The sequence below is a fragment of the Pelmatolapia mariae genome, linkage group LG2 (genome assembly GCF_036321145.2).
Source record: "Pelmatolapia mariae isolate MD_Pm_ZW linkage group LG2, Pm_UMD_F_2, whole genome shotgun sequence".
In the NCBI taxonomy this organism is placed as follows: domain Eukaryota; kingdom Metazoa; phylum Chordata; class Actinopteri; order Cichliformes; family Cichlidae; genus Pelmatolapia; species Pelmatolapia mariae.
In genome coordinates this window covers 29,828,483-29,852,287 of record NC_086228.1, presented here as the reverse complement: position 1 = coordinate 29,852,287, position 23,805 = coordinate 29,828,483, and the positions used below count along the sequence as shown (strand labels likewise).

The following is a 23,805-nucleotide window of genomic DNA, read 5'->3' as shown; positions in this document are numbered from 1 at the left end:
ATTGCCCGTCTATAAAACAAAATATTTAATGGCCTCATTCGATACGTGACCCCAGTTCTCTTATTTTTAAGTCTTAAGGTCCTATCAACTTTTACTGGATGCTACTTTAATAAGTCAAATATGTGTGTGGCATCTTCAGTAACAAAAAGGATCAGTTACCAGGTGAGATCATCTAGGATTTTCATCCCCCCATTTTTTGTCCCTCAGCTCTTTCAGCAGCTCACAGGATCAACTCAGCAATAAATGTTGGAGAAACCAGTCAAACAAAAGTGATGAAAAACAGGATAAACCAGCAGGATTATGAAAGCAAGAAGGAAAAATGTGATCCTCACGTAGCCTCTTCATGCCGAAGTGGAGGAAACTTACCAACCAGTACTTTCTGTCCACAGTGCTCACATACGAACTGATTTTAAAGGTCACTCAGATCTAATGAGGTCATCCTGACACTGGTTAACATTCCTCTCTAAAAAGTCTTCCAGCAGCTTCATGTAAGAGAAAGCTGCTCATTAGACCTCCTTGATTAGGACACATCTGACCCCACAAGGTGGCCAATGGCACAGTCATCCTGACACTTTCAAGGGTTAAGTCAAGGACCGTTTGTGTCATATAACACGTCTTACAACTGAAATGTCTACACTTCGTCTACGAAGAGTATTTCTCTTGGATCTTTACTTTTATTTTATAAGATTTAAATGACTGAACTGTATATACTCCTGACAGGTAACGTGTTTCTGTCCTTAAAATCACAAGGATAATATAGCTGTTAAACTATAAATAAACCATGAGTGTCAAGGTCCCCTGTTGTTCTATTAATGGGTATGATTACACCAATCTTTAAAATAATTCACACTCTAAACAAGAGAATGTAATGATCTGCATTTTGTGCAAACTTTTCTGTAATTCTGCTCAAATACATTATAACATTATACAGTTTGCAATAAGTCCTACAACCCCCGAGTAATGTCTGCTATAGCTGAGCAGATGTGTGTAAATCAGTTTATCTAAAGGTGAAATTAGACTCAGGTGATTTTTTTTAGTACTATGAAACGATCACGTGTGCGTGGGCACCTGGTTATTTGTGAAGAGCAGGGACTGATCAAAGTGTGAGTGTGGAAGTAAATAATAAATATTTGTTCTGGCCATATCATCTGTGCAGTGCTGCTACAACTTAGTCGGGTGAGGACTGAAACCATAAAACCTGTTGTCATGGACTGGTACTGATGCTAGAAACCTTTAGGTAGTAGGAAGTAGCTGCAGCTCATAGAGCATGGTTTAAGCTGTCCCTCACCAGTCGCTCTGTAAGAATATTTAGCAGTTTGATTTAATTTGGTCTTGTATTCTTTAAAGACACCCAATGGGAAAAAACGCAAACAGACATGATTTCACAGTTGTGTTCGACTCCACCATCGGGCCGGGTCCTTCCTGTGTGGGGTTTGCATCTTTCTGGCTTCTGCTCCGTGGCTACTGGGTGACCCCTCGTCTGGGGATCTCCTCAGCCCTTCCCAGGAGGGTGGCACGGATGCCCCTCCGGTGGTACTCCTTGGGCTCTCGCACTCTGGGTGCTTAAAGAATGGAGAACAAAAACTTTGTCTAAAAAACCTCTCATGTTTAGCTGTTTTCCACTTTTTCTTTGGTCATTTTAGCCTTTTTGGCCAGGGTGAAGGGAGTATCTGCCATCAAACAAGAAGACAGCCGCATGTAACTATGACGGTGTTTGCTAGTTCATCTTACATGCATTATTTTAATAACGTAGTTAGCCTACTCAACGTAAATTACACACGAACAATATTAAGCTACTCGCCCAGAGACGAAAGGCGGCTGCTGCCATCATCATCTGTCATCATTTCTTTTCTTTTTTTTTCTTTTTTTTTTTGTCTGTCCCATTTGGATCTTTAGCCATCAGAATTGTTGTCTGAAGACCAACAAGGATACCAAATGAATTTATTTTGCCAAATGGATCATCATGGCATTGCCGTATTGGTCCATTTGATCAACCTTTGTTGTTATTATTTATTTTATTTTCAGTTGTTACAGACGGAACAGACATGACTGGGGGATAGGAAAGGGAGAAAGAAAGAGAGGAAGGAAAAGAAAAACAGAAGGGAAGAGGGACAGTGAGAAAGGGCACTTACAAAGACAAAGAAAAAAAATCTCCTGGATCACCTGTTGAGAGAAAAAGAAGAGAAAACAAGCAAAAAAAAACAAAGCAACATACTAAACACAACACCATCACGTTAATCTAGCTAAGTGTAAACAGCAGTAAATACTAAATATTGAATGTTGTTGTGCAGCACAGACAGCGCACAATGTGCTTTGAAGTAGCAGCTAAGAAAGGTGTAGTTTATGTCTACGAACAGTGAACACCCGTGTGCACACCTGTGTGGATCAGCGCGCTTGTATACAAAAGGTTTCCCCATGTAACAGTCTGCTAGAGGGTGTGGAGGGCCATAGCCCCGTCCCCCAGGGCATGAAGCAGGCATGGAGGAGATCCAGGCTCCAGACATCCAGAGGCCCCAGAGTGCGAGAGCCCAGGGTGTACCACCGGAGGGGCATCCGTGCCACCCTCCTGGGAAGGGCTGAGGAGATCCCCAGACGAGGGGTCACCCAGTAGCCACGGAGCAGAAGCCAGAGGGCTGCACTGGCGTGCCCGCCGGCTGTGCCGGCAGCCAGCTGTGCCAGAGTGAACCGAGCCGCAGGCCCCGAGGCCGGAGGCCCGAGGGCCCCCTTTGCCCCGGAAGAGGCCTGACCGAGCGACAGGCAGGTGCACTACATACACTTTGGATTCTAGCCAATCATTTTACCTTTCCAAGGATAGTAGGCGGGGCCCAGGTACATACGTTCTTTTAGAGCAGAGCTACAGATTAAAAATGCCCAAGGCAAAGTGGTCAAAAGTCTGGCTGTACTTCACAGCAAAAGATGCAAACTCAGCAGCCTGCAACAAGTGCTTTAAGGTGATACTATGCAAAGGAGGTAACACCTCGAATGTGATGAAACACCTGGCGACGTATAGCATTTTGTTAAAAGCCAAGAAATGCGCCGTATTTGATAGCTTGCTGCGAGACCTCACACCGAGCACATCTACTGCGGGTGTGGTGCCTGTTATCGGACCCGGAGTTAGCAACATCCCCCAAAAACCCGAAGAGTAGAGTCCTGGCCCCTAGCCCTGCCAGTGTAGCAGAAATGATGGCGGATGATGATGGCAGCAGCAGCCGTTCTTCTCTGCGTGAGTAGCTTAATGTTGTTCGTGTGTAATTTACGTTGAGTAGGCTAACCACGTTATTACATTAATGTATGTAAGGTGAACTAGCAAACACCGTCGTAGTTACATGCAGCTGTCTTCTTGTTTGATGGCAGATACTCCCTTCACCCTGGCCAAAAAGGCTAAAATGACCAAAGAAAAAGTGGAAAACAGCTAAACATGAGAGGTTTTTGGACAAAGTTTGTGTTTTTTTCCATTGTTTAAGCACTGCTTCCAGCCAAGAGTGATACCATAAATCGCCTATAGCTGCAGAAAAGGCTAACATTGTTATCTTTTTTACAAAAAAACAGCTGAACATGAGAGGTTTTTGGACCAATTTTGTGTTCTCCATTCTTTAAGCACCGTTTCGAGCACCGTTTAAGCACCGGCACAGTTTCAAAAGTACCGGTTTGGTACTGGTATCGGATAAAACCTAAACGATACCCATCCCTACTGGTAGGTTGTTCCAAACATCTTGAAGAACTAAGCACAGATCTTCTGTGGATGTAGGCTTTCACAGCCTTCTGTCTCTTCATGTAATCCCAGACACACTCCGTGATGTTGAGATCAGGGTTCTGTGGGGGCCGGACCATCACTTCCAGTACTTCTTGTTCTTCTTTACGCTGAAGGTAGTTCTTCATGAGTTTGGCTGTGTTTAGGGTCGTTGTCCTGCTGCAGAATACATTTGGGGCCAGTAAACAATCATTTATATTTCTGAAAACTTTCTTTGTTTACTGTACAGGGTGGGCCATTTATATGGATACACCGTAATAACATGGGAAAGGTTGGTTATATTAAAGTCCTGTTTGTGGCACATTAGTATATGTGAGGGGGCAAACTCCTCAAGATGGGTGGTGACCATGGTGGCCATTTAGAAGTCGGCCATCTTGGATACAACTTTTGTTTTTTCCATAGGAAAGGGCCATGTGACACATCAAACTTATTGGTAATGTCACAAGAAAAACAATGGTGTGCTTGGTTTCAACGTAACTTTATTCTTTCTTGAGTTATTTACACGTTTCTGACCACTTATAAAATGTCAATGTGCTGCCCATTGTGTTGGATTGTCAATGCAACCCTCTTCTCCCACTCTTCACACACTGATAGCAACACCGCAGGAGAAATGCCAGCACAGGTATCCAGTATCCGTAGTTTCAGGTGCTGCACATCTCGTATCTTCACACCATAGACAATTGCCTTCAGATGACCCCAAAGATAAAAGTCTAAGGGGGTCAGATCGGGAGACCTTGGGGGCCATTCAACTGGCCCACGACGACCAATCCACTTTCCAGGAAACTGTACATCTAGGAATGCTCGGACCTGGCACCCATAATGTGGTGGTGCACCATCTTGCTGGAAAAACTCAGGGAACGTGCCAGCTTCAGTGCATAAAGAGGGAAACACATCATCATGTAGCAATTTCAAATATCCAGTGGCCTTGAGGTTTCCATTGATGAAGAATGGACCCACTATCGTTGTACCCCATATACCACACCAAACCATCACTTTTGTTGTTCCAACAGTCTTGGAGGGATCCATCCAATGTGGCTTAGTGTCAGACCAATAGCGGTGGTTTTGTTTGTTAACTTCACCATTCACATAAAAGTTTGCCTCATCACTGAACAAAATCTTCTGCGTGAACTGAGGGTCCTGTTCCAATTTTTGTTTTGCCCATTCTGCAAATTCTGTGCACCGATCTGGGTCATCCTCGTTGAGATGCTGCAGTAGCTGGAGTTTGTAAGGGTGCCATTTGTGAGTAGCTAATATCCGCCGAAGGGATGTTCGACTAATGCCACTCTCCAGTGACATGCGGCGAGTGCTACGCTGTGGGCTCTTGCTGAATGAAGCTAGGACAGCCACTGATGTTTCTTCATTAGTGACAGTTTTCTTGCGTCCACATTTTGGCAAATCCAACACTGAACCAGTTTCACAAAACTTAGCAAGCAGTTTGCTGACTGTAGCATGGGAGATGGGTGATCTCGTAGGGTGTCTTGCATTGAAATCTGCTCCAATGACCCGGTTACTGCGTTCACCAGATATCAACACAATTTCGATCCGCTCCTCACGTGTTAACCTCTTCGACATGTCAATGGCTGTGAACAAAGAGAAACTTGTAAATAACTCATGTAAGAATAAAGTTACGTTGAAACCAAGCACACCATTGTTTTTCTTGTGACATTACCAATAAGTTTGATGTGTCACATGGCCCTCTTCCTATTGAAAAAACAAAAGTTGTATCCAAGATGGCCGACTTCTAAATGGCCACCATGGTCACCACCCATCTTGGGGAGTTTGCCCCCTCACATATACTAATGTGCCACAAGCAGGACTTTAATATCACCAACCATTCCCATGTTATTACGGTGTATCCATATAAATGGCCCACCCTGTATATTATGGAAAACATCACATTTCAGGTGAGATGAAGAGGAGACAACACCCCCCCCCCCAAAAGTCAATACTTACATTTAAAAATACTCAACTTTCAATTCAAAAACAAAGACACAATTCATTTTCTAAAATTCAGCAAGGGTGCTACATGTCGCAAACATGTCCACATTTTATTCTTCTGAAATTAATATTTCAGTATCGGCCTGGACAGTACTACAAGAAGGGTAACTTGGAGACGGGCCTAAAGTTTGACAAAGCAGAAGGGTCAATGCAAGAGTTTATCACCAAGGGTTGCACAACAGCAAGTTTTGGGACCACAGTAGAGGTCAAACTACTGTTAATAATGACAAGAAAAAAGTGTTAGGAAAAACCTCTTTAAGGAGTCGAGTGAGAACATCAAAGGGGGATCCTGACGGCTTCATACTGGAAACCAGCTCTCTAAAAAGGAGCAGGAGACAGGCTCAAAGTGATCAAAGAAAGCTGAAGGTGGATGAATCATAAGAGGGTAGTAAAATGAGGGTCCTGCTCCAAAAAGAAGTGAAGAAATATATCACAACCTTCATGGGAGCGTTATGAGCAGGTTTATGAGTATTAAGAACAGAACTCAGTGTGTTAAAAAGAACACACAGAGTTAGAGACGATGATATCACAGAGGAATTTTGACCTAGTGGCTTTTACAGGTTTTTGATAACAGAACTGACTTTTTCTCAACATTTCAAAAAAACTGCAACCTGTCATTTTTCTACCACAGTTCAGCTCTCCTGCACTTCTGTCAAATGGCCCAGGTGTTGTCATTTAACCAAGGCTCTGATCTGGGTTTGGTTGCCTGATAGAGTCCAGAACAGTTTGGCAAGTAGAATTAAATTGAAGGTAGCTCTTTCATATGGAAAACACAGAGAGCTGTGAGGTCACTTTGGTCCTGCTCTGCTGTTAACTACAAACAGTAGTTTAACAGCATGGGAGCATGCACCAGAGTCCACGAGTTCTGGAGATTTGTTCCTTGCTGGTGTAGGGTGGAGAGGGTAGCGGTGCTGAAGTGGAACCACCTGATCTGAGCCACCAATGGGTAAAAGCCAGGAGTCCACAGGGTCCAGACATTGCCACAAAGCAAAGAAGTGGTGAGCCGATGCCTTTTGGGCCAAGAAAACAGGTCTCTACCAGGTGCCTGTCCCACATGTCATTAGCTAGAGCAGGGGTGTCGAACTCCAGGCCTCGAGGGCTGGTGTCCTGCAGGTTTTAGATCTCACCCTGGGTCAACACACCTAAATCAGAAGATTAGTTCATTCCCAGGCCTCTGGAGAACTTCAAGACATGTTGAGGAGGTCATTTAGCCATTTAAATCAGCTGTGTTGGATCAAGGACACCTGCAGGACTCCGGCCCTCCAGGCCTGGAGTTCGACACCTATGACCTAGAGCATTACCTAGTGAAACAGACATATCATGATGAACTATGGTACTACATGATGAAGTCAGGGGTGACAGATTAATATGTGCCAGTGGTGCTGGACATGTACTGAGACAGTGAGACAGTGGCGAGGTGTGTGGTAGAAGTGACAGTGACAAGGTGGGGGTGGGACGACATCAGGGATCTGCTTTAAGCCCCTTCTTGTTTCTTGTTTGTGATAGCGTCAAGAAGGGGTCTCCGTGGGTTATGTTGGGATTGGAGTGCCTGCAGCTCTGGAGGCAGAGCAGCTCATCTGCTAATCAGAAGCTGTGAAGTTCAGTCTTTGGCTGCTTCATTCTCCACTCTCTATGCCTAAGTATCCTTGGGGAACATACTGAAGCCCAGGTTGCTCTCTGTTGCCTGCATCAGTGTGCTTGTGTGAACGGGTTTGGACGGGTCAACGAGGCATGTTGTATGAAGTGCTTTGACGATTCAAGTAGAAAAGTGCTACAGATACAGCCACTAATCAGTGACAGGACCACGATGCATGACGGGAATCCTGACTGACTGCCGGTTGAAGGATGTCCCCGCCCGGTACGTAGACGATGCAACCATGAGCAGTAACGCCCCTAAGTAGTAATTAGGAAAACTGTTGGAAATGTCTAAAAAAATCAAAATTTTAAAAGTATACAGTTCAGAGTATATCACAAACTGTCATTAATACATCTGCAAACTTTGCGACATGATGTTGAATTTATAACAGAGTGTGTTTGTGGCTTGGCCTTATACTCTAAAGCTGGACCCAGGCTGACTCGTTGAAATGCAAAATGGATTTCTTTAGTTTAGCTTGCATTATGTGAGAGTGACTGACACAGTCTCTCAAACACACATGCAAAGAAAGGTGAGCTAAGTTAGTGGCCACCTTGACATGGAGATTATAAAACCTTTCGGCATGACAAACCCCATCTGATCTCTCTCCACGGTGAGATGATTAAATCTTGAACAGTGTAAAAAGCTAACAGAATATTTCCCCATCAAATAAAAGATTCATGGCTAATTTCAAAATGTAAAGCTGCACTATGACATCCACAGAGTCAGAGCTGGTGAAGCCTGTTCTCATGCATGGATGGAGAACAATTATTAGGATGCTCTGACCTGGAGGTACACTGTAAAACAAAATGGTAACAATTTACATTAAGACACAGTTTAACTATAATTATTTAGAACAGAGCTATGCATGTAATTTTCTAAATTTTATTTAATAATATAGGCTGCCAATTGAATTACAGCACTTGCAGTACTTTAATGATTTACTAAGTGTAAGTGTTATGCGTCTCCAGATTGGTTGTATCACGGTAACTAATGATGTTGGTTTGATGTCCTATGGTTCCCTGAAAAAACAGGAGAAACTGGCAACACCGCAAAGCACACTGGTCAGTTGGTTCTGTTTCCATCATTAACTAACAATAACCTTCTGGTTTACAAAGGGTTATGATTAATTACTTTGGCCCTATATCTGTCTATCCTATTATTTACCCTTTACCATTCCCTCCAGTAACAGTGTGAGGAATCTTGAGGTAATTTGTGGCCAACACATGCCCTTCAGTGAGCATGCTAAGCAAATATATAATGCTTTCATTCATTTGCACAGTATGACTAAAATTAGAAACATCATGTCTCAGAATGAATCTGTAAAACTCCCTGAAAAGCTTTCAGTTGAATTAGAACACTGCAGCAAGAGTACTGACAGGGACGAGAAACAGTATTGGCTTCTCTTCACTGGCTCTCTGTTAAATTCAGAATTGAATTTAAATCTTTCTTCTCACATATAATTTGAATAATCAGGCCATAGCTTATCTTAAAGACCTCATAGTACCACATCACCCCAATAGAGCACTTCCCTGTCAGACTTCTGGCTTCTAAGACATTTAAAAGTAAAACGGGTGGCAGAGCAACCTTCAGCTTTAGACAGTTTTCTGTGAAACCAGCTCCTAGTTTGGAGACAGGCACCCTCTCTACTTTTAAGATTAGGCTTAAAATTGTCCTTTCTGATAAAGCATTTAATTAGGGCTGGATCAGGTGACCTTGAATCCTCCCATAGTTACATTGCAGTAGACCTAGGCTGCTTGGGGATTCCCAGGAGTGTTTTGTCTTGACTCGTATCTTTTCACCCCATAACTCTGTCACCAATCCAAGTATAAACAATTAATAAACTCTGGCACTTTCTCTCATAGGTTGCCTTCTGTCCTCTCCTCTCTCTCACCGGTCATAGCAGATGGCTGCCCCTCCCTGAACCTGGTTCTGCCAGGTGTTTTTCATCCTACTGTGGACAGAAAGAAACCCCAGTAATCACATTTGATGAATCCTATGAACAAGCACTCTAATATTATAGGGTCTTTAACCTACAGTACCTTCAGATGGTGTCGTTGTGATTTGGTATTTCTCCCTGGCCCTTCCACAAAGCAGGAGAAGAGTTTATTTTCATAAATAAAAATGACAGCTAACCCCAAGTTTCTCACTAAGTATGTCTTAATGCATGCTCAATTACCCAGGTAGGGTTAGGGTTACGGTTAGTGACGGAACGTTTCTCCCACTGAAAACGCTACATCGAGAACAGAATCAACTTTTTGGGGCTGCTCACTAAGTACTTTAACCAAACAGCAAAACCAACTAGGACCCACAAAGGTGCCACCTGTATCTTCCAATAATAATCAAAGCAAAACAGCACTAACACAGCAGGCACACACCTCCCAGCACTCAGTAGCCTAAAGGGGAGCAAGTGCTCCTGCTCCCCTTTCCACAAGCGAGCTTGATGCTGTTAAACTGTGACTAACTGGTGTGGTCATCAGGAACAGAGAGGGAGGTAAGGAGACCAGCTCTCTTCCAGGAAGAGGGAAAAAGGTCAGTGAACATAACCACCTCCCCCATGAAGGTAAACCCAGCACAAAAAATTACTTGACAGGAATACAGATACATTCAGTCCACCTGAACAGCTTCACTCGGGACAATGAGCCGTTATGTTATCGATATCCTTCTCGTGTCTGATGTCAGGATTGTAGTCTTGAGCTAACAAGGCCCAGCGCATCAACCTCTGGCTGTGATTGTACATGTGATTCGTGAACACCAAGGACTTATGGTCGGTATACACTATAACTCTGATGGCATTTAAACTTGGCAGAAACGTAAGACAGAAAGGAGGCCCATCTGCTCCTTTTAGTAGCAGTACTAGTCCCATCTTCATCACAGTGCTCCCACCTCCAACTTGAAAGGTTTGGTGAAGTCAGGGGCTTTAAGTACAGGAGACTTGACACTGTCCAAGCCATGTTGATATTCACTAGTCCACACAAACAGGTGAGTGGAGCTACTACAACTGAGAAGTTGCAACACAAACACCTTTAACACCAGCACAGTGCATGTTTTGTTGTTGTTAGAGTCCCAAAGGGTTGCTGCTGCGCCTGTTTTTGTGCTTGCACCTGTTCTGTCAGAGGAGACCAACTCGAGCTGATGAATTCTAATAGCAGTCTCCACTTCAATCTTACGCCAATTAAACTCAAGCTCTCTTTAAGTGCTCTAAGCGTTGCTTCAGTGTCGAGGCAGGCCAGACACACTTTCAAGTGGGCATGAAAATTGGACAATTAATAACAATTCATTTGAAATATTGCTCTACATTTACTTTCAAATATAAAACTATGAGTCTGAACAATTATCAGCTCTCAATTTCTAGAGAAACAAGAACAATATCAAATATTAAAGATTAAAGCTTTCAGTTTCTTTTCACAGAAGAAAAAGAAACAGTTCAAATATGTTTTTCTTTCTTTTCTCTAAACTGTATGGGGAATGGAAAATCTTTACTTTGAGATTGTTAGTCACACCTGGTGGGTTTGCTACCAGCACTCACAGAGAGCAACTGAGAGATATGAAGCTATGAAGCTCTGATCCAGTCCAAATGAATGAACCTTCCATGTCATTCAAGTCTTTGCTAGCTGCATCGCCCTGACGTGTGGTTACATTTCTTGGAGGTGCATGTCAGGTTAAACTTGATTTAGACTTCTGTGGGAAATCTACATCCAAAGTGACACTGTGAGTGGAAACTCCTTTTATTCTTACTCGGCAACTTTCCACACCAATTAAATCTTTACAGGCTGCATCGACCCGACGTGTAGTTACAGGATGTGTACATCAGGTTACGGGAAAGGTTATCGTACAGGGTTAAAAGGAGTTTAAGTTACACCAGTGATTTCCCACAGAAGGCTAAATCAAGGTTTGCTCTGTGTTCAAAGAGTACGGGTAGTGAACCAACTACCAGTAACCCACCAGGACAAAAATATTTTAGTTTGAGCTTTGCCTGCACACTCAGCATTGCACTGTACAGGACTGTGTTGAGACTCCTGAGGGCATCAATATAAAACATGAGAAATGTAATAGTAATAAAAATGCAGTAGTAGAGTGGTAGTAGCAATGAGTGGTAAAAATGACTGTCCTAATGTTTGAGCTTTGAGGGCACATAAGCCAGCTACAACCGTGGCAGTGTTGTGTGTGTCTGGAGGAAAGCTAGATGTTAAGAATGTGGTTTGATGTCCCCATGGGTGAGGTTAGATATCGTCTCTGATGTCCAATGGGAGAGCAGGGAGAAATGGTTCTTCCCTCTTGTCTCCTGCCAGATGAGGAGTCCAGGAGATTAAACTAAGAGGTTCGCAGTTGGAAATTGCAGCAGAGACTCTGGAGGGAAAACCACAGCCCGACCTTTGAACCTGCAAATTGGTTTTTGTATTTTTGGCTTTTCATCTGCTCATTTGTGCCCTGTTACATGGTTAATTCAGAGGTTTTCATTAACATCATACTTCCACTGAATGCCCAGCTGCTTTCCTGCAATTAAAGTCTAAATGGTGGACATTGACTTTTTAGCTCAGTAGAGGTAAAAGTCTGAGTAGTATTCTTGATTAGTGCAAATAGCTCTTATAGGTTTCCTAGCCTATTAAAACGACCTTCCCTTGGGGCGGTCCAGGCCTCTAAAGTTAAGCCCAGAAATTACAAGTTCCATGATCAGTAGGGAAGCTACCATTAAGAAGTAGGGGAGACACCTGGACGATTTCGAGTGAGTTAATACTGGGTGAGTCCCCTCACCCACATTGGCTGACCTCTGTACACCTACTGGGCAAGACACATACATATTCAATCTAACTGGAATAATGTGCAGAAAATAATTTTGCAAATAAGTTTGGTACGTAGTCTCTGAGCACTTCACTCAACGCAAATATGTTACATGTATACAGTACACTGTTAAATACCTTTATTAGACCATCTGTCGTAAAAACACATTGAGCTGGTAAACTGGAATCAAAGTAAATAACTGCATTTTGGCATCTTGATCAAAAGAACATGTGCCTTATTATTTTTGGTTTTATTGTAAAAATGAAATTGAAGACATCTGTGTATAGCAGGACTAGATTTGCTCCTTGAGTGGAAGAATAGTAACATTCACTTATTACTTCTTCCTGACAAGAACTCTTAACTGAGACAGCAGCATTAGTCCTTCCACTTGAGTGAAGGAAGACTTTTTCAGGCTGAATCATTTATCATTGAGGCTTGCCTTGAGCCCAGCACTGCTCATGGGGACATTCATAAACACTAACTACAGTAATGCTGCTTTAAGCAGCTGTGATTACATTTCTCACTGTAGTAACATTACCCAGCATGAACCCAACAAAGTTCATACTGAATCAGGACAGAGGAGTCTGACGCTTGAGCCAATGAGTGGCCCAAACTGCAGATGCTGTGAAAAACTACAGTGGAGTTCTGGCATCAGCACTTTCAGCTATTTCCGACTGTAAGGGTATTTTCATCCAATAAGGCTTTGTCTCTGCTTGGTTCCCTTTTCCCACTGTGATGAATAGCGCTCCTCAAGGTCAACTGAGCCTTTGGCTGCATCCAGGCCTCATTCACACACACACACACACACACACACACACACACACACACACACACACACACACACACACACACACACACACTTATTCACATACATATACAATATGTCATCCAGAGACTGATGACTGACCATCTGATGACACAACAGCAAATCCATTAGTACATGTACATGCACATTTACTATGTATACAGTGCTGTGTAATATACTGGCCTGTACACTATTCAGAGCAGGGCTGAAAAAAAAAACTCGTCCTGCACATAAACACATGACTGATAGAGAAAAACTGACATGATCAATGGATTTCACTAGGCTACGTTTGCACAATTTGTATTTAAATCTCAAATATTTCTGAAGAATAAAGTTCTGCACACTACCCCAATAATCTCACAGTACAGCCTGCTGACATATTAAAAGAAAAAATAAATGCATTGCAGGTGCAGTGCAAAACAGTGCATGGTCCTTTAGTACTAGAGTGATTTCTACATTTTAATCTATGGCAGAAAAAACCTCTGACCATAATGCGTATGCATCAGTGTGATAAGAAAGAACAGAAGAGCAACTCTTCAGAAACAAATTTCTGTGGTTTGATGAAGCAAAGATTGAACTTGTATCAGTCATGACCAATACCATTCCAACAGGTGGTGACAGCTAGACCTGGGAGACCAGTCAGGGTCGAGGGAAAGATGAATGCAGCAACAGGCAGAGACCTCCTTGATGATAACCTGTTTCAGAGTGCTCTGGACCTCTGACTGTGCTGGTATACCCCCGGTATATCCACCTTCATGAGCTCCAATTTTTGCTCACCTTTCCACTGCAGAGTCCCAGTGTCGATGATGAAACCAGTGAAAGAGGAACTGATGAGTTTTGCAGACAGACAAATAATAGCACCAGTGGAATGTAGCACTGATTGGATCAGTGGGATGGTGACAGTGCAGAAGCCAAATGGCAAACCCAGGATATGAATTGACCTGAGACCGCTCAACAAAGCTTGGAAGCGTAGTCATTTCCCGTTACCAACAATAGATGACATCTTGCCGGATGTGTCAAAAGCTAAAGTTTTCACATTGTGTGATGTGAAACATGGCTTTTGGCATGTGAAGCTTACAGAGGCGTCAAGCCATCTCACGACATTCGCAACACCATTTGGTCGCTTTCGTTGGCTGAGAATGCCGATGGGGATTAGCCCAGTGCCAGAGGTCTTTTAGCGCAAACTGATGCAAGCGTTAAAGAACCTGCCAGGCACATACATCATTGCTGATGACATCCTGATCACTGGAAAAGGAGAGACAACTGAGTTAGCAGAAATGGATCATGACAGAAACCTGAGACTTTTCCTTTTATCAAAGTTCTACAAGCATCTGTCAGACGACTGTGAGCCTCTCAGACAACTGACACACAGAGACAGCCTATGGGAGTGGACAGACGTGCAGGAAGATGCATTTAAAAGACTGAAAGAAAAACTAACACAAGTCCCAGTTTTGAAATATTACAGCCCTGAAGAAGAGCTGACACTGCAGTGTGATGCCAGCAAGAAGGGACTGGGAGCAGCTCTGACTCAACATGGAAAACCAGTGGCATTTGCAAGTCGTGCACTGACGCTCACTGAAAGAGGTTATGCACAAATTGAAAAGGAATGTTTAGCTATTGTGTTTGGGATGGAGAAATTCCACCAATATACCTATGGTGGTCTTGTGAGAGTGCAATCAGACCACAAGCCACTCGAGACCATTATTAAAAAGCCGCTGTTACATGCACCTAAGAGACTGCAAAGGATGTTATTAAGGCTGCAAAAATATGACATAAGCATAACATATGTTGTTATGCTACATGATACGCTGAGTAGAGCCTACCTGCAAGAGAGCATCACAAGCCAGACGGAGTTGGAGACAGAATGTGTCAACATCGTGGATTATGTACCTGTTTCAACAGAAAGCATGCACAGAATACGAGCAGGGACAAGAACCGACCACACACTACAAACGCTGATAAAAACAATACAAAAGGGGTGGCCGGCCTGTAAGAAAGATGTACCTGTTGAAATAACCCAGTTCCAATCTTTGCAGGATGAACTGAGCACACAGGATGGATTGGTCTTCAAGGGAGAGAGAGTGGTGATTCCAGAAGCACTCCAGTCAGATATAACCCAGCGAATTCACTCAACATACATCGAACAGAAGGGTGCCTCAGGACAGCTAGAGACTGTGTCTACTGGCACGGTATGAAAAACCACATCAAAAAGTACATCGCTACATGTGACATATGTCGGTCTGTAGATGCGAAACAACAGACAGAGACACTAAAACCGCATGAGCCAACCACCAGACCATGGACCAAAGTTGGGACAGATTTATTCAACTTTGAGGGTAGGGACTACCTAATAACTGTTGATTATTACTCCAACTTTTGGGAGATAGATTATCTACCTGATACCAAGTCGAGTACTGTGATTAGAAAACTAAAGACTCATTTCGCACGTCAGGGAATACCAAAGATTGTTTTTTCTGACAACGGGCCCCAGTACAGCTCAACAGAGTTTGCCAACTTCAGCCGGAAATGGGAATTTCAACACCATACCTCATCGCCTGGCTATCCGCAGAGCAACGGCAAAGCAGAGTCTGCTGTTAAAACCGCCTAACGACTCATGAAAAAGGCGAAATTGGGTGGACAAGATCCATATCTGGCCTTATTGGACCACAGAAACACCCCAATACAAGGTTTGACTACCAGCCCTGCACAGAGACTCTTAAGCAGGAGGACGAGGACACTCCTTCCAATAGGAGACAGATTGTTGCAACCCAAAGTGACTGATAACAAATTAGCACTGATGAAAAACAGAGAGAGACAAACAAAGTACTACAACAGGATGGCGACATAGACACATTAAACCCAGGGGACTTGGTGTGAGTCCAACCTTTTGAACAACACACCTTATGGACCAAGGCTAGAGTGTGTAACACTCTGGGAAACAGATCCTATGATGTGGAGTTAGACAACGGCAGAGTCCTCAGAAGGAATCGGTGCCATCTGAGGCAAGCTGTGGAGGTCAAAAAAGACATGTCGGCACATCCCCAGCCTGAGGGACAGAACATTACACTGTAGACACAGAACAAAGAGAACACACAAAACAGCACTACCAGGTCAGGACGGGTGGTACAACGACCTGGCTATCTGAAGGACTATCGTCTTGATGCATGCTCAATCATCCAGGTAAGTAAATCTCCAAAAGTTGATTCTGTTCATCTGGACGTAGCGTTTTGTGACTTCTTCAGTCTCAGCTAGCTGCAGGTTTCCCCAACCTTATAAACAGTACATTTGCATAATGACTGAAACCAGCCCACTGACGGAACAATGGGCTGGGAGGTCAGTTCCTTAATCATAATTATGCAAATTCTCATGACCATTGATCAACAACCACTGACCAAAACCCACTGATCAATGTCCATGAGTTCCATTCACAGAGAGTTGGGGAATGGCTGCAATCACAGCATTGTAAGATGGTGACAGATGTACCCTACGTCCAGATGAACAGAATCAACTTTTGGAGATCTGAAGGACTATGTATGCAAATGTAATCTGTGAGTGAAGGGGTTGATAAGTCTTAAAAAAAAAAACGTGTGATGATGTTTTGAGTTATATGTTGTGATTTGTTTACTGGTTGGAGGACAGAACAAAACATCTGTGATAATATTTTGAGTCATAGTTTTGTGATCTGTTGACTTGTTGAAAAAGAAGAAAAGAAAAAACAAAACAAAAATAAATAAATACAAAAATAATAATAATAAAAGAAAATGGAAAGAAAGCTACAAAGTTCAGTGGAAGGAAGAAATTTTTTATTTTTGAAGAAAATGGTGACCAACAAAGAAATGTCATGTCTAAGTTTTGTTCCAGTTGCAAACTGAGTTCTCAACCTATGAATAGTTCAAATGGAAGAACCCATTGTCTTTGCAAAAGAAAAGGGATGTAGCAATGGGAATTGCTTTTACGTGTGTGTTCCGCCTGGAGTCTATGGAGTGTAACACAGGAAGATGAGAAGAAGACACTCATGACTGTTTATTAAGAGTTTAATAAAGTTCACCTCGGAGGAGGGAAATTTCAACCGAGCATCTTGTGGAGTTTATAAAGAGAACAAGATGAAACAGCAATGGAAGGCGAACCCTCCCAGTCATACTGTTCACAAACGTTCAGTCTCTGGAAAATAAAATGGACGAGCTCCACGCTCGGATTTCCACGCCTGACTGGGTCTACTAACCTCTCTATATTAATGGATTTACAACATTTCTGTATTTCTCTGTTAATATCATAGCTAACCAACACCTCCTCATCACCTCTGTTCACTTCACCTACATGTCCAATGAAGTCTGCACTGCAAATTCCTTGTAGCTTGACAAGATTTATTGTCTTAAATTTAGCCAAATTATCTTGTCCATCTTGTTTTGAACATTACAAGCTAGTTTCCAGTCTCATGTGTTAGATGATTAAACTTGTTTCAAGTATATATTACTTTTTTTTTTTCTTATTTAGTCTGTATATCTAAAAATGAACCATTTTACATTCATTTCAAGCAAAAATAGCTTTTAGATAGAGTGTAAAACAAAAATTATCTCAAAATAAGAAACATTCACCTTTTTCCTTGAAATAAGAAAGTCACTCATTGGAAGGTATTTATTTCAGGTTTTTAAAGAAAGGACATCTTCAAGGTTATATTTTGTCATAACATAGACACTGTTTCTGAAATTGACTGGGTAATATGACGTAAAATCAAGTAGGTTTTCAACATCAGTCAGTTCAGTTGCTTGGGCAAGGTTGGGAATTGCAATTTCATAGGCAAGAAAGTCTTTGTTGAAACCCAAGGTTTCATACACCTGGTATTCAAAACAATAAAGTACACTATAAACAATAAAAATCTTTTTTACAAGTCCAAAGATAGGGTTTAAACCATTTGCTGAAATGAGTATAAGAGACCTGTCACAGATGTATTTGTTTCCATGTAAAATAAGCCACTTTACTCTAACGGCATGATGTATAGCATCTTCAATCCCCAAAAAATCTACAACCTTTGATTGCAAATGGTCCATATTAGCAACCTCTGATATAGGACCTAGTTCTTTCTCATTTACAAATAACGGATGCTCAGTTCCTGCTTCACTTTGGCAACACTCCAGCAGCTGATTGTGGTTTACAAGAGACTTGCACACATTCTTAAAGTTTAATTTGGATGACCATTGTTTAAAAAAACTGTGTTTAGACTCGAATCTCATGCACATATGACGTATTACAGGTCCCAGGGCAATAATTTGAGAGGGAAGATGCAGCATGTAATGTTGCTTTGGGATTACATTTTTTTCTGGGAACAGTTGCCTGAATTGTTTAAGATGATCTTCTATCATTTTTTTTAGTTTGGACACAGTTTGTAAAGACACAACTGGGGCAAAAAGTATTTTAACAATTTCAATTAAATCCAAAATAAACTGAATAAGGGGATTTTTCTCTACAACACTGTACAATAAGAATGGCAAAATCTTGATCAATATAAGCATTTGTCCAGAGGATTGTTTGAGTCTGTTGTCACTTGAAGCTAAAGTAGCAATACTAATTGGTGAAGGCTTGTCACGTATGTCCGCTGATGAAAAAGGAAAGTTCTGCATGGCAGAATTAAACAAGTCCAATTCCAAATTTCCAGATAAAACAAGGTATTTCAACACACACTTAATTTCCATTGGTGCCACTCCTTCAAGAATTACATGCATAATATCCTGTGGCATCTGCTCTATGAGATTAAAACCTGGGAAATCAACTAATTTGCTTTGCCAAAAGTCGTTTTGAGCGAGGATTTCAAAAATTCAGTAGTTGCCCTTTCTATTTCAATGCACTGCCTAATGTGTCCGTCTGGTGAAACTATGTTCATTGAAATTTTCTTGCATTTCATCAAAAGTACACTCACAATGACGACATTTGCTATACGCACAACCAACTCCTTCCTTAAATCCTGCAAGCTCATGCTGGGCAAGAGTGTCTCCGCAGCTAGTTTGGGAAATACCAAGTTCATGGGGGGAGGGGGGTATTACAAACTGTAGCTGTAAAAACAAAAAATGGTCACAAATAAGGTAAAATGAAATAACACCTATAAGAGTTTATTTTAAATCAATGAAGAAGAAATTTACCTATCATACTGACTGTGTTTTATGAACGTACAAACCACTAAATTGTATATAGAAGCAAAAATTGAGATGTCCACCCCCTTCATGTTCTATGTTAGTTGTTACCTAACTCCGTTTGAATTTGGAGTCACAGGAATCTTCTGCACTTGAGCGTTGAAAGACAAAATGTAAGAGAAAACTTCGTCAAGGAAGAGAGGTAAGCAATTTTAATTTTTCGAATGTAAGTAGTGTGTAGTCTAATCACTGTTTTAAAGTCAAGCGGACAGAGTAATAAATTTAATTTGAGCGTGGGAAGGAGTAATGTAGCATGCTAACGGATGCTAGTGTTAGCTTAGCAGCCCTCGCATGTGGTTCAGAAAACAGTTAGTGAAGTATCTACTGTAATGTTGTGAGAATTCCTAGCTATGCTATTTATAATGGGCAATGTCAGCCGTTTGTATTAACTTAAGTTAATAGGCACATTGAGAATTTCTTTCAATTAGGAAGAGAGCTAATTAACCACATTCACTATCACAGAAACCTGAAACAACTTCTTCACCCTGGGTAGTTGCTACAGGCCCTCCAACTGCTGATGTTAATGTAGGCCAGCTGAAAACCTTGCAGCTCCCCAGTCCTCCGGAATATGTTGTGTACACCGACAGTGAGTTGGAGCAATGCCGAAAGAGTTACCTGGAGTTGGCCTGCTCCGGCAGGGAACAAGCATGCGTCATGTCAAAAGAACTGAGATGCAGATTGGTGAGAAATACAATCACAAGTATGGTGTCCCTTTTGAGAGCAAGCCAAGGCCAAATGGAGCGATACCCCTCTAAGACCGAAATCACTGCAATGGCTAAAAAAGTTGTGGAATATTATCCTATGCTGCAGGATAATGATGCAAGCATAAAACACGTAAGTTCTTGTATTTGTGTCTCATATATAAATCATTTTGTTTTGTTCAGGGGGCATGATATATATGTATTTTTCACCAGGAGAGCATTAATGCCAAGTTACAAAAAAGGCTGCAAAATATGAAAACCCCAGTAAAAAGGCAAGGACCAACACCGGAGAGGGGACGGCCCAAGAGAAGGCTCACTGACCTCTCCCCAAGGGATGAAGAAGCTGATGATGAAGATGCTGATCGCAGTTCTTCCAGTGGTGCATCTACTCTGTTATCACCTGTCAGAAATTCTGACGATGCCTCCACTTCATGTGAGTACATACATGTAATTTTGTAAAATGGTTATCAACACACAGCCAGTAGTAGCTAATGTTTTGTGGAAGTCTACTTCAGTAACAATGAAAAACCAAAATGCTCTTGTACTTCTCGCCATCTTAGCTGACAAGGATAGTCGGCAAATACAAGCAAGACATTACAAAACATTACAAGAAATGTGCAAGAAGGCAAAACCAAACCAAGAAGATGTGTCCCAGCTATTAGACCTCGAGTTTGAAGCCAGAAGATCCTTCATTGACTCAGACACCATGAAAGAGGAGAACAGAGCTCGCCTCATCTTGGATGCATATCCATGCTTTAAAGAATTGCATCATGTAAGTTTTTGGAAGAGTTAATCAATAATCACTTTAATTTCAAATATATTTGGTGTGGTAGTAAAGTTATTTTGATTTTATTTGTTTACTTATTTTTTTAAACCTATTGTAGGCATTGGGTGAGCTTCGCAGAATTTTGGATCCCCACAACAAGTTCATCAGTCAAATAAAACTGAGATGGGAAGAATTCTGCTCCAGGGTAGAGTTCTACGGTGTGTCAAAGAAGGCAATGAATCCACCAATGACCATGGACAAAAGTAAGTTTTACCATTTGAATACAAAGTTCTCATCCTTTAAAATTTATGTTTATGAAGGTTTGTTTTTGCTTTGTTCAGCTGAAGCCCACCTTGCACTGATGAAGGCTCTTCCAACGCTCTTTCCCACACCTGCCCATCCACCAAAAAAGATGGGGAATGCTTCTGAAGCATTTCTACATGTCCTGAAGGTAAGTTTTGTAAAATTTGCTTATAAAGATCTACAGAAAATTTGGCAAACAAAATTTTTCGGTCAAATATGACTCCAAAATGCTTTTTCGGTTTCAGCCGAAAGACTTAAATCTATAATTTATTGTTTTCATTAATTTATAACGTATTTAATGTACACGAGTGTGGTCACATAAGGAGCCGCTTGACACTGATAAACCATAAGTCATAACTACTATAAAATGTGTGTAACCAACAAAGAACAAGATAATGACGTCTCCGGCGTTATGACCAAATCCCAGCAAAAAAACATACAATTAACATAAGATGTTAACTGTCATGTCTTTTGTGTCTTGCAGCCTACAGAAGATCCAGATGCTGTCCTCCAGAAACGAAGCTTGTCATGTCCAGTAGTGATGTTCGATGGCTGCAAGTGTGTCATTGCTGTTGGTAATTTACCAGTTACAACATTTGACAAAGAAAAACTTGGTGAGGCTATGATATATGTGATGGCATACTTTTATGCACTCCATCTGACTTACCCCAAATGCGTGGCAATCCTGCTGTCTGTCATTCAGACAGAAGTTCTCCAGGATGCCATTCATGAGCATGACACTACATCATCTTACAGAAAAGCCCTGGCAGAATGGCATGCATTTATTGGAAAGTAGTGTGTAAATTTCAGATAAGATTATGAGAGGGCACTTTTGTTTTGTTTTTTGTTTTTTCAATCTGGGTCTTATTTCTAAAATGGAAAATGTTCATTTACTCACCCAGACAAGATTTGTGGTATTTGGTGTCATTCGAAAGAAATTTGAATCTTTGTGGTCTTCCTATGTCACTCGTCAATTTTAATGGGGCAATGGCGAAACCTCTAAGGCTGTTGAAATGTTGAAACCACTTAAACAAACTCATAATGTTGGACCTGTACTGTTCAATTGTATCTTTATTATCTGCAGGTTATTGTTAAAGTGGACAAATAAAGATGGACACTTTTGCTCTGTTTCAGTTTTGTTTTGTCCTTAATCAGCAATATAATCTTAAAGTAGTGTTTAGCTAAATTTAAAAAGAAGAAATATCTTTAAAATGATTTAATGTACTAGTTTTTAGATTATTTGCCTTGATTTGTTCGTTAGAATAAGTGTTTTATGCCTATTTTCAGATTTAATTTCTTCAACATTTTACTTAGAACAAGTGGTTTAAGCTTATTTTTAGGTTTCAAGCCATGATTGGTTGCCTGGAATAAGTGTAAAAGTCTTATTTTTAGCTTTATTATCTTTATTTGTGGCCTACAATAAGTGGTTAAAGCTTATTTTAAGTTTCAATTGTTCTGATTTGTTGCCTGGAATAAGTGTAAGAGACTTATTTTTAGCTTTATTATCTTATTTGTGGCCTACAATAAGTGGTTAAAGCTTATTTTAAGTTTCAATTGTTCTGATTTGTTGCCTGGAATAAGTGTAAAAGACTTATTTTTAGCTTTATTTAAATCTAGATATTGTTCTTATTTCAAGAAATCTTGTTAAGAAAAAAACACTTACCCCATGGGCAGATAATTTCACTTGTTTTAAGCAAATCTTCACCAAAAATAAGTGTATTTTTCTAGTATTAAGGAGGTGGGTTTTTGCAGTGTGCTTCAATCACCAAAACCTCTGGACACGCTCTCTACTACTTCATCTGGGTTACTCTAGAATTCATCTCGCTCCTGTCACTGACAACCAGTCTGTGCAGCGTATGCACAACATTCAACATCAGCCCTCTGATTTCCAGTTTGTAACTCATGATCCTGTCTCACACTGTCTTCACTCCCACAACACTTCACAGACTCTTCCTTCAAGATTATCCCTACCTCATTTCTCTTCTGTTTATACACCACTCTGCATTTAATTATGAGTTATTATTCATCTCTGGCTCTCTGTCACAGCATGTCTTTTGTCCCTCCCTGCACCCTTAACAGTCGTGGCAGATGGCCCCGCCCCTCCCTGAGCCTGGTTCTGCTTGAGGTTTCTTCCTGTAAAAAGGGAGTTTTTTCTCCACACTGTTGGCAAAGTGCTTTCTCATAGGGGTCACATGATTGTTGGGTTTTCTCTGTATTATTGTAGGGTCTTTACCTTACAATACAAAGCACCTTGAGGTGACTGTTGTGATTTTAATTATATAAATAAAATATAATTAAATGAACCTTTCCTGTTTCTCTTTGTTTCTACTGTCATCCTGCTGGCCAGTTACAATGGAGGCAGTTGTTGCTGACCTGGGGCTCGCCTGATGTGGTGTGGAAACGTCATTCTTGATGATCTGCATGTTTGAATTTGGCCAGACACTCTTCCTGGCACATCCCTCCACATTTATCTGTCTTAGTATTAGCTGTCATTCTCCCTTGCAGACCATTTTGCTCAAGCCTCCATCTTCATATCCACCTCCAGCGTCTAGACTCTGATGGGTCCTGCGCTAATTCCTGTCACCTCTGGGATTCAATTCTGATGTGATGGACCATAAGGGATAATCACCAAATAGCTCAGTTGAATTCTGTATATCAATAAATCATGTTCAGTTCCCTCCTTTTTAAAATACCCGTGTCTGATTTAGACGTGCGGGTACATTTCTTACTCTTGTTTGGCTGAACAGGTTTAAGCAAATACGTCAGAAAACATCTCCTGTAAAGATCACAATATCCACTCTCAAAGTATGCCTCCATTAGTAATTCATGCAGAGTATGAGGAGATGATACAGTGCAAAACACCATCACAGATTCATACAGC

At 41.4% G+C, this 23,805-nt stretch overlaps 1 long non-coding RNA gene across 1 annotated transcript; it reads left to right on the top strand.

Moving 5' to 3' along the window:
- Positions 1 to 20,783: 20,783 nt before the first annotated feature.
- LOC135932237 (uncharacterized) lies at positions 20,784 to 21,533 on the top strand. Its single transcript, XR_010573353.1, has 3 exons — positions 20,784 to 20,884; positions 20,963 to 21,072; positions 21,409 to 21,533. It is a non-coding gene; the product is annotated as an uncharacterized LOC135932237 (long non-coding RNA).
- The last annotated feature ends 2,272 nt before the right edge of the window (positions 21,534 to 23,805 follow it).